The sequence below is a fragment of the Rhinoraja longicauda genome, chromosome 9, assembly GCF_053455715.1.
Source record: "Rhinoraja longicauda isolate Sanriku21f chromosome 9, sRhiLon1.1, whole genome shotgun sequence".
Classification (NCBI taxonomy): domain Eukaryota; kingdom Metazoa; phylum Chordata; class Chondrichthyes; order Rajiformes; family Arhynchobatidae; genus Rhinoraja; species Rhinoraja longicauda.
In genome coordinates this window covers 43951194-43963375 of record NC_135961.1, presented here as the reverse complement: position 1 = coordinate 43963375, position 12182 = coordinate 43951194, and the positions used below count along the sequence as shown (strand labels likewise).

General features: G+C 43.2%; 1 protein-coding gene across 3 annotated transcripts in view; it reads left to right on the top strand.

Moving 5' to 3' along the window:
* akt3a (v-akt murine thymoma viral oncogene homolog 3a) overlaps positions 1-12182 on the top strand; it is a 321945-nt gene that overhangs the window by 214234 nt on the left and 95529 nt on the right. The gene's annotated exons all lie outside the window — the stretch shown is intronic.

The following is a 12182-nucleotide window of genomic DNA, read 5'->3' as shown; positions in this document are numbered from 1 at the left end:
GGCTTCACAATGTTAAAGACCACAGGCCCCGCGGTTGGAGCTCTCCACAGTCGATCCCCAGCAAAGGGATCGCAAGCTCCGCGATGTTAACGTCCACGGCGCGCCCGCGGCATGAAGCGCCGGGCTGGTCTCCAGGAAAGGCCGTCAACTCCTCGATGTTAAGCCACAGTGGGGACGGAAATATGATACAGAAAAAAATCGCATCTCCTTCGAGGTAAGAGATTGAAAAAAAGTTTCCCCCAACTCCCACCCCCCACATAAAACAAACCAAGGAACACTAAAACATACTTTTAACACATACTTAGAATAACAAAAACAGAAGAAAGGACAGACAGACTGTTGGTGAGGCAGCCATTGCGCCACCCGCAGTCATGGACATTCAGTCTAAAAAACATCTTTCTATCATTAAGCCAATTACGTATTTTTTAGCAAGCTCTTCCTGGATCACAAGCTATCTAACTTTCCAGAGCAGCCGCCAATGTGGAACCTAATTAAAAGCTCAAGTCCATATAGAATACTTCTACTGCACTTCCATCCACTACTGCACTGCACTAATTGACCCCTGTCTTTCCAAATGTATATATATATCTTATCCTTCAAAATTATGTCCAGTAACTTACCTACTACAGATGTTAGACATACTGGTTTATGGTTGCACGTCTTTCTTTGCAGCCCTTCTTGAATAAAGACACATTAGCTACCCTCCAATCCTCCGATACCTCACCTTTGATGATGCTAAATTGTTCACCCAGGGCTCCTGCAATTTCTCCTTCAATTTCTTCTCTAGCTTCCCACAATATTCTTGGGATATACTTAGGAGTTTTATTTAACTTCATACATTTTAGAACATCCAGCATCCCCTCTACTGTAATGTGAACTATCCGCAAGACATCCCAATTCCTTTCCCAAATTCTCTGATCTTCCTATCTTACTCCACAGTAAAACCAAAATTGATGACCTCATCCATAATGTCCACTTTGGTCTTTGAGGGGCCCTCTTCTCTCCGTTTCCTTTAATATACATAAAATCTCTTTGGATTCTCTTTAAGCTTCTCTGCCTAAACAATCTCATGCACCTTTTGGTCCTCCTGATTTCTATCTTTCGTATGGGACTCCCATATCCCATATACTTCTCCAAGGAATCACTTGATCACTGCTGCCTGTACCTGGCCCATGCCTCCTATTTCCTGACCAGTCTCAATATTTCTTGACAACCCGGGTTTCCTACTCCTGCTAGCCTTACTCTTCATTCTAACAGGAACATGCAAACCGTGAAATCTCTCCATCTCACTTTTTTAAAGCCTCCTATCTCCTGGATATCCTTTTGCCTGCAAACATCCTACTTTAATCAACTCCTGTCTGAGAGAGTCAAAATTTGCCCTACCCCGATTAGGAACTTAAATTGTTGACTGGAACTGTCTTTATCCATAACTATTTAAAAATTAATGATGGTCACTGTTCCCAAAGTGCTCTCTTACTGACACCTCAATCTCTTGCCAAGCCATAATTCCCAAATATAGATCAAACTTTTCCTTCTCCCGAGTAAGGTCATAGAGTCATAGAGTGATGCAGCGTGGAAACAGGCCCTTCAGCTCAACTTGCCCGCAATGGGCAACATGTCCCAGCTACACTAGTCCCATCTGCCCGCGTTTGGTCTATATTTCATCAAACTTGTCCTATCCATGTACTTGTCTAACTGTTTCTTAAACTTTGGGATAGTCCCAGCCTCAACTACCCTGTCTGGCAGCTTGTTCCATGCACGCATCACCCTTTGTGCAAAAAAGTTTGCCCTCAGATTCCTATTAAATCTTTTCCCCTTCATCTTTGATCTATATCCTCTGGTCCTGCTTTGGATCCCAGATCCTACCAAACTAGTTTAAACACTACTAAGTAACTCGAGCAAAACTGCCCACCAAAGTATTGGTCCCTCTCCAGTTAAGGTGCATCTTTTCCTTCTTGTACAAGTCACCATTGCCGCAAATTGTCCAAAAAGCTGAATCCCTGCCACCTACATCAATTCTTTAGCCATGCATTAATCTGTTCTGTCTTCCTATCCCTACCCTCACTAGCATGTGGCATTGGGAGTAATCCAGGGATAACTACCCTTGAAGTCTTACTTCTTAATCTTTTGTCCAACCTCTAATTCCACAGGACCCCATCCTTTTTTTTCTACCAGTCATTTGTGCCAGTGTGCATAATGACTGCTCACCTTCCCCCTTGAGAATGTTTTGCAGTCATTCAAAGACATCCTTGATCTTTGCACCAGAGAGCCACACACCATCCTGAAGTCCCATTGCGACCACAGAATCCCCTGTCTGACTTCGTCCATCCCTGCTATATCTAATAGCCAGCCTTGGTGCCACAGACGTGGCTGCTGTTGCATCTTTCTCCTGAATAGTAATACTTCCCCCTTCCGTCTCACCCCAAACCAAATTCAAAATGGTGTATGTATTTTTAAGGGAAGGGCCCCAGGGGTTTCCCACCTGCTCTGTACATTCTCTTTACCCTTCCTGATGTTCACCCAGCTACTTTCTGTTTGTACCTTAGATGTGACCGCCTCATTAAAAGTACCATCTTGGATGCTCTCAGCAACCATGATTATCCTGAGTGTGTCCATCTCCAGTGCCATTTCCTTTTTGCATTCAGTTAGGAGTTTGCACTTGGACACACTCCCCACAGATGTAGTCATCAGGGACACTGGAAGATTCTCTGATCTCCTACATACTGCAGAATGAGCATACCACTCCCCTGATAGACAATAGACAATAGGTGCAGGAGTAGGCCATTCAGCCCTTCGAGCCAGCACCGCCATTCAATGCGATCATGGCTGATCACTCTCAATCAGTACCCCGTTCCTGCCTTCTCCCCATACCCCCTCACTCCGCTATCCTTAAGAGCTCTATCCAGCTCTCTCTTGAAAGCATCCAACGAACTGGCCTCCACTGCCTTCTGAGGCAGAGAATTCCACACCTTCACCACTCTCTGACTGAAAAAGTTCTTCCTCATCTCCGTTGTAAATGGCCTACCCCTTATTCTTAAACTGTGGCCCCTTGTTCTGGACTCCCCCAACATTGGGAACATGTTTCCTGCCTCTAATGTGTCCAATCCCCTAATTATCTTATATGTTTCAATAAGATCCCCCCTCATCCTTCTAAATTCCAGTGTATACAAGCCCAATCGCTCCAGCCTTTCAACATGCTCTCTCTTGAAAGCATCCAACGATGACCATCCTGAATATTCATTTAATAACCTCAGTCTTTTTAAGTAATATTTTGCTTTTCTATTTTCTTGTCAAATTGTATGTCATCACATTTCCCTACATAATGCTCTATTTGCGAGGGTTTTGCAAATTCACTTAACCTTTGAAGATTCTTGTGTTCTCCATTCAATTTACTTCTCCACTTGTCTTTGCAATGTTTCACATTGCACTTCTTATTGCACTGTGGTCTATGTGATGTATGATGTTTCATTTGAACATAATGCAAATAATTATTTTAGGATATTTTCAAAACTAATTATATGGTGTTTAACAATGATACAAAAACCAGTATATTTGTATTATGCCTTTAACGCAGAAAAAACATCCCAAGGTATTCAAAATAAATGGATGCCGAACCAAAGGAGGGTTAACTTGCAAAGGTGAGATTTGAGGATCTTAAAAAATAGGGCAGTGAGTGGAGAGACCAAAAGGTTTAGGCAGAGAATTACAAAGTGTGAAACTTTGGCAGCTAAAGGTGTGTACATGTGATTATGGGGCTGAATGAGTATTAAGGGAATGGCCAATAAAAAATGTAAACACAGGTGAGTATTTTAAAATTGACACAAAAGATGAATTCAGATAAGGAGCTCCCTATTTTGGGAAGGAAACTTGCAGCTTTGGATGAGATGGAATTTTCAGAACTTAATGATTAGAAGGGCCTTTAAATTTAAAATTTGAAAATATTAAACTATCGCCTCTGATATCAGATAATTTAATTCAAAACTTTCCAGTGCTGTCCTGATAATCAAAGGCTTCCACGTACCTCCTGGTACTGAATAATGGTATTGAAAAATTATCAAGCAAGTCTTAACGTGATGATTGAATACCCTGAAAAGCAAACCACAAAGTTGCAAATAGTATTTTTTCCCTATTGCATTCTATCTTGGTATAATTAAGGATATTTTAAACATAAAACAATTCATATCTATATAAAAACTCTCTGTTTGTGCATTATATGGTTTGGGGCGTGACACAGCTAAAACGGTACACGATAGCGTGACAATTTTATGCCCACTTTACTCACCATTCCCCGTGGACGGAATCAACCCACTTTTGTTACTTTTTAAAAACAATTTACCTTATAAACATTAATAAATGCGCTCTCCCCCCGCCCCCACCCCTGGGAGGACCGGTGCCCGTCCCGGCATGTCCCGCGCCTGTCCTTCCCCTCGTGGTGCAGCGCGTGCCAGAGGCTGCGGCAGAGGATCCACAAGATGGCCGTCCCCGCCGATCGCAGCCGAGCTGCAGGAGAGGCTTCAGCTCCACGCCTGGCCCGCGGGGGAAATGGGGCCGAGGTCAGTGCCTTCTCCCTGTCCACTCTTGCCCACCCACGGCCCCGGGAAACACTCCCCGCCCGGCAATGGGTCCATGCAGTCAGGAGACGCTTCGGCTCCACACCCGGCCCGCAGGAGAGGCCCGCAGGAGAAACGGGGCCGAGCTCAGTGCCTTTTTCCTGTCACCCCTTGCCTTCCCATGGCCACGGGGGCACTCCCTGCCCTGCAACAGGTCCACGTTTTGGGCTGAGGGGGAGGGGGAGGAGGGAGGGGGAGGAGGGGAGGGGTGGGGGGTAGGGAGGGGGGTAGGGAGGGTAGGGAGGAGGGAGGGTAGGGAGAGAGAGGGGAGGGTAGGGAAGGGAGGAGGGGTAGGGAGGGGGAGGGGTGGAAGGGTGATGGGGATGGGGGGGAGGGCATAAGGGGAGGAAGGGAGGGGAGAGGGGAGGAGAGGCTGCTGCACCAATGCAGGAGAGGTTTGGACCCAATGGGTCCACTTGGTCTAGTTTAAAATTAAAATGAAGGTCAATAAAGAAATGTGGGCACAAGCCATCTTTGTAGATTAATGGAGAAATATAATAGCATTAATTGCCTGCAGTTTGCGAGCAGTTTTTATATGAAGCCTGCAGACAATGGATGAATCTTTTTAGTATTGTGGAAGATTTTGGTGTGTATTCTGGGGGAATGTATTTTAAGAAAAACCATGAGAGGGTTGAAATGACTGGAGGCACTACAGTGGTGGGGCAACTAGTAGAGCATTGTTCGAGCAGCTTGCATTCAATCCTGACATTTGGATCTGGTGTGCAATTTGCATGTTCTCTATGTAACTTGCTTGGCTTTCCTTTTGCATCCCAAAGATATTCGGGTCAGTCGATCATTTGGCTGATGGGAATGTGGGAGAATAAAAGTAGTTAGTGCAAATAGATTGCCCGATTGTTAGCGTGGATTTGATGGGTAAAAGGGTCTATTTCTTCCCTATAGGACTCAATAACTCTGAATCATATGCTTTGTTAATAGAACCATACCATTTTGTTGTTAAAATCACCCTTCTGGGTCATAGAAACATAGAAAACAGGTGCAGGAGTAGGCCATTCAGCCCTTTGTGCCAGCACTGCCATTCATTATGATCATGGCTGATCATTCAGAATTAGTACCCCGTTCCTGCTTTCTCCCCATATCCCTTGATTCCGTTAGCCCTAAGAGCAACATCCAATTCTCTCTTGAATACTTCCAGTGAATTGGCATCCACTGCTTTCTGTGGCAGAGAATTCCACAGATTCACAACTCTCTGGGTGAAAACGTTTTTCGCCATCTCAGTCCTAAATGGCCTACCCCTTATTCTTAAACTGTGACCCCTGGTTCTGGACTCCCCCTGCATCTAGCATGTCCAATCCCTTAATTGTATATGTTTCTATAAGATACCATCTCATCCTTCTAAATTCCAGTGAATATAAGCCCAGTCGACCCATTCTTTCATCATATGTCAGTCCCGCCATCACGGAAATTAACCTGGTGAACCTATGCTGCACTCCCTCAATAGCAAGAATGCCCTTCCTCAAACTAGGAGACCAAAACTACACACAATACTCCTGATGTTGTTTCACCAGGGCCCTGTACAACTGCAGTAGGACCTCCTTGCTCCAAAACTCAAATCCTCTTGCTATGAAGGCCAACGTGCCATTTGCTTTCGTCACTGCCTGCTTCACCTGCATGCTTACTTTCAGTGACTGATGTACAAAGACACCCAGGGCTCGTTGTCCTACCCTTTTCCTAATCTGACACCATTCTGATAATAATCTGCCTTCTTGTTCTTGCCACCAAAGTGGATAACCTCACATTTATCCACATTATACTGCATCTGCCATATATCTGCCCATTCACCCAACCTATCCAAGTCACCCTGCAACCTCGTAGCATCCTCCTCACAACTCACACTGTCACCTAGCTTTGTGTCATCTGTAAACTTGGAGATGTTACATTTAATTCCTTTGTATAAATTGTTTCAATCCATTTAAAACAATGCTAACTCCAGCACTGATTCTGCATATTTTCAAAGCTGACCATTAATCATTGAATCATAGAGTTGTTGTAACGCAACTGGAAGCCATTTGGCTAATTGCATATCTATTGGTTCTTTGGAGAGCCACTGTTAATCCATCGCCCCTTTTCACTCACCACAGTCCTGCATATCCTTTACAGATTTTTATCCAATTTCCTCTTGAAACCCACAATTGAATCTACGTCCGTTATATTTTCAGGTCGTGCATCATGAGTCAGAACTAGTAGTTGCAACATCCTTGAATTTTCTACCAATTACTTTAAATCGATGAACTTTGATTCTTGGTGCTTTTGATAAGAACTGTTTCTCCTATAACTAATAAATCAGCAATTTTAGAATTCTATGAAATTTCACCAGAACCTTCCCATGCTTCAAGGCGAACATCCCCAGGCTCTCTAAATCTCTCCAATCATAAAAGGAGTGAAAATATTGAGAATACCTGATGCTGGTTTATTTCTCTATCCCATTATGATTCAAACTCCGCAACTAATTTGAATTCAATTTAAAACATTTGTTTGAATTCACGATCTGATAGCTTCTCAACATATTAAATTACATGTCTGAGAGGAATCTGGTTTACTTGTTTTAGGTAATGTAGAACATAATATAAAAGATGCACTAGAGCCAAAGGGCCTAGAACAATGTTTACCTTGTATTATATAATCTGTGAATTATCCCAAACACTGATACATATTCATATTTTCAGTTCTGAAGCAGTGGTTGTCAGTCAACTTTGCTTTTATTTCTAAATTGCTATCCATGAGCATTTGTGCTGCATCCAAAACGTCATTCAGCATAAAATATCCCAATATTTTTGCTATCTTCCATGAAGAATTTGTGGCATTAAATTTAGCATGGTCTTGCAATACCTCAGCCAATACTAAATTAAAATGTTTGGTCATAAAGTAATTTCTGTTTAAATTGAATTTCAAAACTTGAGGTTCAGATAGAGGACTTTTTAATGACTTTTTAACAGGATCATTTTGCTCAGTCACTCAGATTGAGATCAAGCTCACCACCTCCTAAATGAGATTGTTTTCACCTGGCAAAGTTCATTTGAGCATTTTTCTCTTTATTATACTGGTAGAATTCCTGTCGCCCCTTCTTTAACTTTATTGAATTCCCTTGATGAATTCAATTTCCTTCATTTTATTCATTTTATATTGTACTAATTTGCAGTGTAGGCATTGGTGGTGAGGCCATCATTTATTACCCATGCCTAAATGTCCTAGAGCAGGAAGTTGCTTTCTTGACTCAATGGAGTACTTCTGATGAAAGTAGTTCCACTATGCTGTTCGGCAGGTAGTTACAGGATTTAGAGTCTGTAACAATGAGGAACCATCAATATGCTCTCAAGTTAGGATAATGCACAGCTTGGAAGTGGTGGTGTGTGCCAGTCCAAGTTTCAGGAAGCTGGTGACCTCCCCCTCCCCATGGATATTGATGTTGGAGTATTCAGTAATGGTAATGCTGTTGAATGATAAGGATAGATAGGTAGATTTTGTTTGTTGGCGATGATCATTGCTCGGCTATGTCATTTGCTGAGATTGTGATTGGTGTTGAATATTTTAAGTTTGTTAGTGAACATCCCCACTTCTGACATAATGGAAGGAAGGTCTTTGATGAAACAGCTGATGATAGTTACGGCCAGGACGTGCTCCAGGGGAGCTCTACAGTGATGTCCTGGCACTAAATTGAGTAAATGTCTATCCCCTACTCCCAATTCCTCCGTCTATGCCGCATCTGCGCCCGGGATAAGGTGTTTCACACTAGGGCAACAGAGATGTCCTCATTCTTCAGAAAACGGGGCTTCCCCTCTCCCATTATAGACGAGGCTCTCACTAGGGCCTCTTCTATATCTCTCAACTCCACTCTTGCTCCCCCTCCCCCCATTCGTAACAAGGACAGAATCCCCCCCTCGTTCTCACCTTCCACCCCATCAGCCAGCGTATCCAACAAATCATCCTCCAACATTTCCGTCACCTCCAACGGGACCCCACTACTGGCCTCATCTTCCCATCCCCTCCACTTTCTGCGTTCCGCAGAGACCGTTCCCTCCGTAACTCCCTGGTCCACTCGTCCCTTCTTACCCAAACCACCCCATCCCCGGGCACTTTCCCCTGCAACCGCAGGAGATGCAACACCTGTCCCTTTACCTCCCCCCTCAACTCCATCCAAGGACCCAAACAGTCTTTCCAGGTGAGACAGAGGTTCACCTGCACCTCCTCCAACCTCATCTATTGTATCCGCTGCTCTAGACATCAACTTATTTACATCGGCGAAACCAAATGCAGGCTCAGCGATCGTTTCGCTCAACACCTTCGCTCAGTCCGCCTCAACCAAACTGATCTCCCGGTGGCTGAGCACTTCAACTCCCCCTCCTACTCCCAGTCTGACCTTTCTGTCAAGGGCCTCCCCCAATGCCATAGTGAGGCCCACCTGAAATTGGAGGAACAGCACCTCATATTTCGCTTGGGCGGCTTGCAGCACAACGGTATGAACATTGACTTCTCTAACTTTAGATAGTTCCTCTGTCCCTCTCTTCCCCTCCCCTTCCCAGTTCTCCCTCTATCTTCCTGCCTCCACCTATATCCTTCCTTTGTCCCGCCCACCTGACATCAGTCTGAAGAAGGGTCTCGACCCGAAACGTCACCCATTCCTTCTCTCCTGAGATGCTGCCTGACCTGCTGAGTTACTCCAGCATTTTGTGAAGTAAATACCTTCGATTTGTACCAGCATCTGCAGTTATTTCCTTACAAAAGCTGACAAGCACAACAATCTTCTTTTGTGCAGGGGATGACTCCAGCCACTGGAATATTTTACCTTGGCTGCGATAGACTTTTGCTTTACCAGGATTCTTTGCTGCCCCTCTGAAATATATTGCCTTGGTGTCAGTCACTCTTACCTAACCTTTCAAATTCAGCTCCATGCTTGTGTCAAGCCTTTGAGATCGGGAGTTGAGTGATGCCTTTGAAATCGTAACTGGTCATCAATAAGTGAGTAACATTTAATAACTCTGTTGATGATGATTTCCATCACTTTGATTAAGTCAGACTGATAGTGAGTAAGTGGCAGGAATTGATTTGATGTGATTTTTTAAAATTGTGTACGGGGGGAATTTTCTATTGTTGAATGCCAGTTTCGTAACTACTGGAAAAGCTGGGCAAGAGGAGCAGCTACCTCTAGGACAGGTCTTCAGATTGCCCAATATTGGATCTCTTTTTTACCCAGAATTCTCAACAATTATTTGGTAAAACATGAAGGAATCGAATTAACTTGGGATCTCAGGAGTAAACTGATACAGATTGTCCATTGTGTAGGAAGGAACTGCAGATGCTATCTAGAGTAAGGCTAGAGTAACTCAACGGAATAGGCAGCATCTCTGGAGAGAAGGAATGGGTGACGGTTCAGGTCGAGACTCTTCTTCAGACTAGAGTTAGGGAAAGGGAAACGAGAGATATAGACAATGATGTAGAGAGATAGAGAACAAATGAAAGAAAGATATGCAAAAAACTAACGATGATAAAGGAAACAGGCCATTGTTAGCTGTTTGCTAGGTGAGAATGAAAAGCTGGTTTGACTTGGGTGGGGGAGGGATGGAGAGAGAGGGAATGCAGGGGTTACTTGAAGTGACAGAAATTAATTATCATACCACTGGGTTGTAAGCTGCCCAAGCGAAATATGAGATGCTGTTTCTCCAATTTGCATTTAGCCTCACTTTGGCAATGGAGGAGACCTGGGACAGAAGTCAAATCAAGTCAAGTCAATTTTATTTGTATGGCACATTTAAAAACAACCCACGTTGACCAAAGTGGTGTACATCAGTTCAGGTACTAAGAAACGAACATACAATGGCACACAAACATAACAGCACATTCATAAACAGTTCACAGTTCAAACGCTAGGGAGTAGAAATAGGTTTTGAGCCTGGACTTAAAGGAGTCGATGGAGGGGGCAGTTCAGATGGGGAGAGGGATGCTGTTCCACAGTCTAGGAGCTGCAACCGCAAAAGCGCGGTCACCCCTGAGCTTAAGCCTAGATCGTGGGATAGTGAATAGCCCCAAATCGGCTGACCTGAGGGACCTGGAGATAGAGTGGTGGGTTAGAAGATTTTTGATATGGGGGGGAGGCAAGCCCATTTAGGGCTTTGTATGTGAATAGGAGGAGCTTGAAGTTGATTCTGTATCGTACTGGGAGCCAGTGGAGAGAGGCCAGAATCGGGCTGATGTGGTCCCTTTTACGGGTACCCATCAGGAGTCTCGCTGCGGCTTTTTGGACCAATTGCAGGCGGGGAAGGGATGATTGGCTGATCCCAGTGTATAGAGAGTTGCATATATGAATGAGGAAATTAATGCGTGAATGATTTTTTTCAATGTCGTCAAATTGGAGGAATGGTTTGATTTTAGCTATGGTACGAAGCTGGAAGAAGCCGGCTTTTACCACAGCGTTGACTTGCTTGTCAAACTTTAATGCAGAGTCAAATATCACGCCAAGGTTTTTGAAATATTCTTTATGTAATTTGAGCTGATGAACTTAATTATTGGATATTCCTACTCCAGATTATAAAGTACATCTAAATATATTGAATATGGTTGTTAACATTAAAGAGCATTATGACTGAGGCCATTCAGCCTATTGGGCTCTTGTCAACGACCAGTAGAGCAATTCCATCAGTTCCACATCTTCCCTTGTAACCCTTCAAGTTATTCTTGCTCACATACCGATCAACTGTTTGGTTCCTATATCACTTCTATATGACAAGGGGTTAGTTTACAGTAACTCATATCTTTTGGATATGGAAGGGAACAGGAGCTCCTGGTGGAAACCATATGGTTACAGGGTGAATGTCAAATCTCAAAAATAGCACCCAGTGTTCTCCAGTGATATCTTTACAAAGAGGGATGATGCATGCAATTGGGGTTTAGAGAGTTGATAAAAAAAGATCAGAAGGCAGAACCTGTCTATACAATGGGTGACAAGAAGCCAGTTTTTTAGCCTTTACGCACTTTAAAATCTGAATTAATATTCCAGTGGTTCAGCTGGCTAAATAATTGAGGCCTCTTGGGAAATTGTAGTATTTAAATGTTGTTCAAATTCAACTAATAGAGTTGCAAATCTGAGCAAACTCGTGTACTCCATTTAAATCCATTGTTGTGATAATCTGAGACATTCAGACGATGCGATAGTCTGATATGTGAGACATTAACTGACATTTCTCCCATTTAAAATAACAAGAAGAAAAAAAACTATTATGATCATTAATAGTTGCATGTGAGTTTATAAATATTTGCACATCTGTTGTAAAAATGCTTTACTCCTGCACATAAAACATAGATAAAGGTACATTACTGATGTTCAGTAATTTAAATGTAGGTAAGAAGGCTTGCGATTGAAAATATTTTGTTATAAGTTTGCTTTGGTGCCACTTATATCGACTGATTGTGATATAGGATGAAGGGCTATTGTGGATCTCCTTGGGCTTAAGATTGACTGAAAAAAACTTGTGTTTTGTGCTCAACAACTCTAAAATTGCTACGTCCACACTATCTTATGCTACATTTATTTCTTAAATTCAAAAGAATGCAATGGCCATA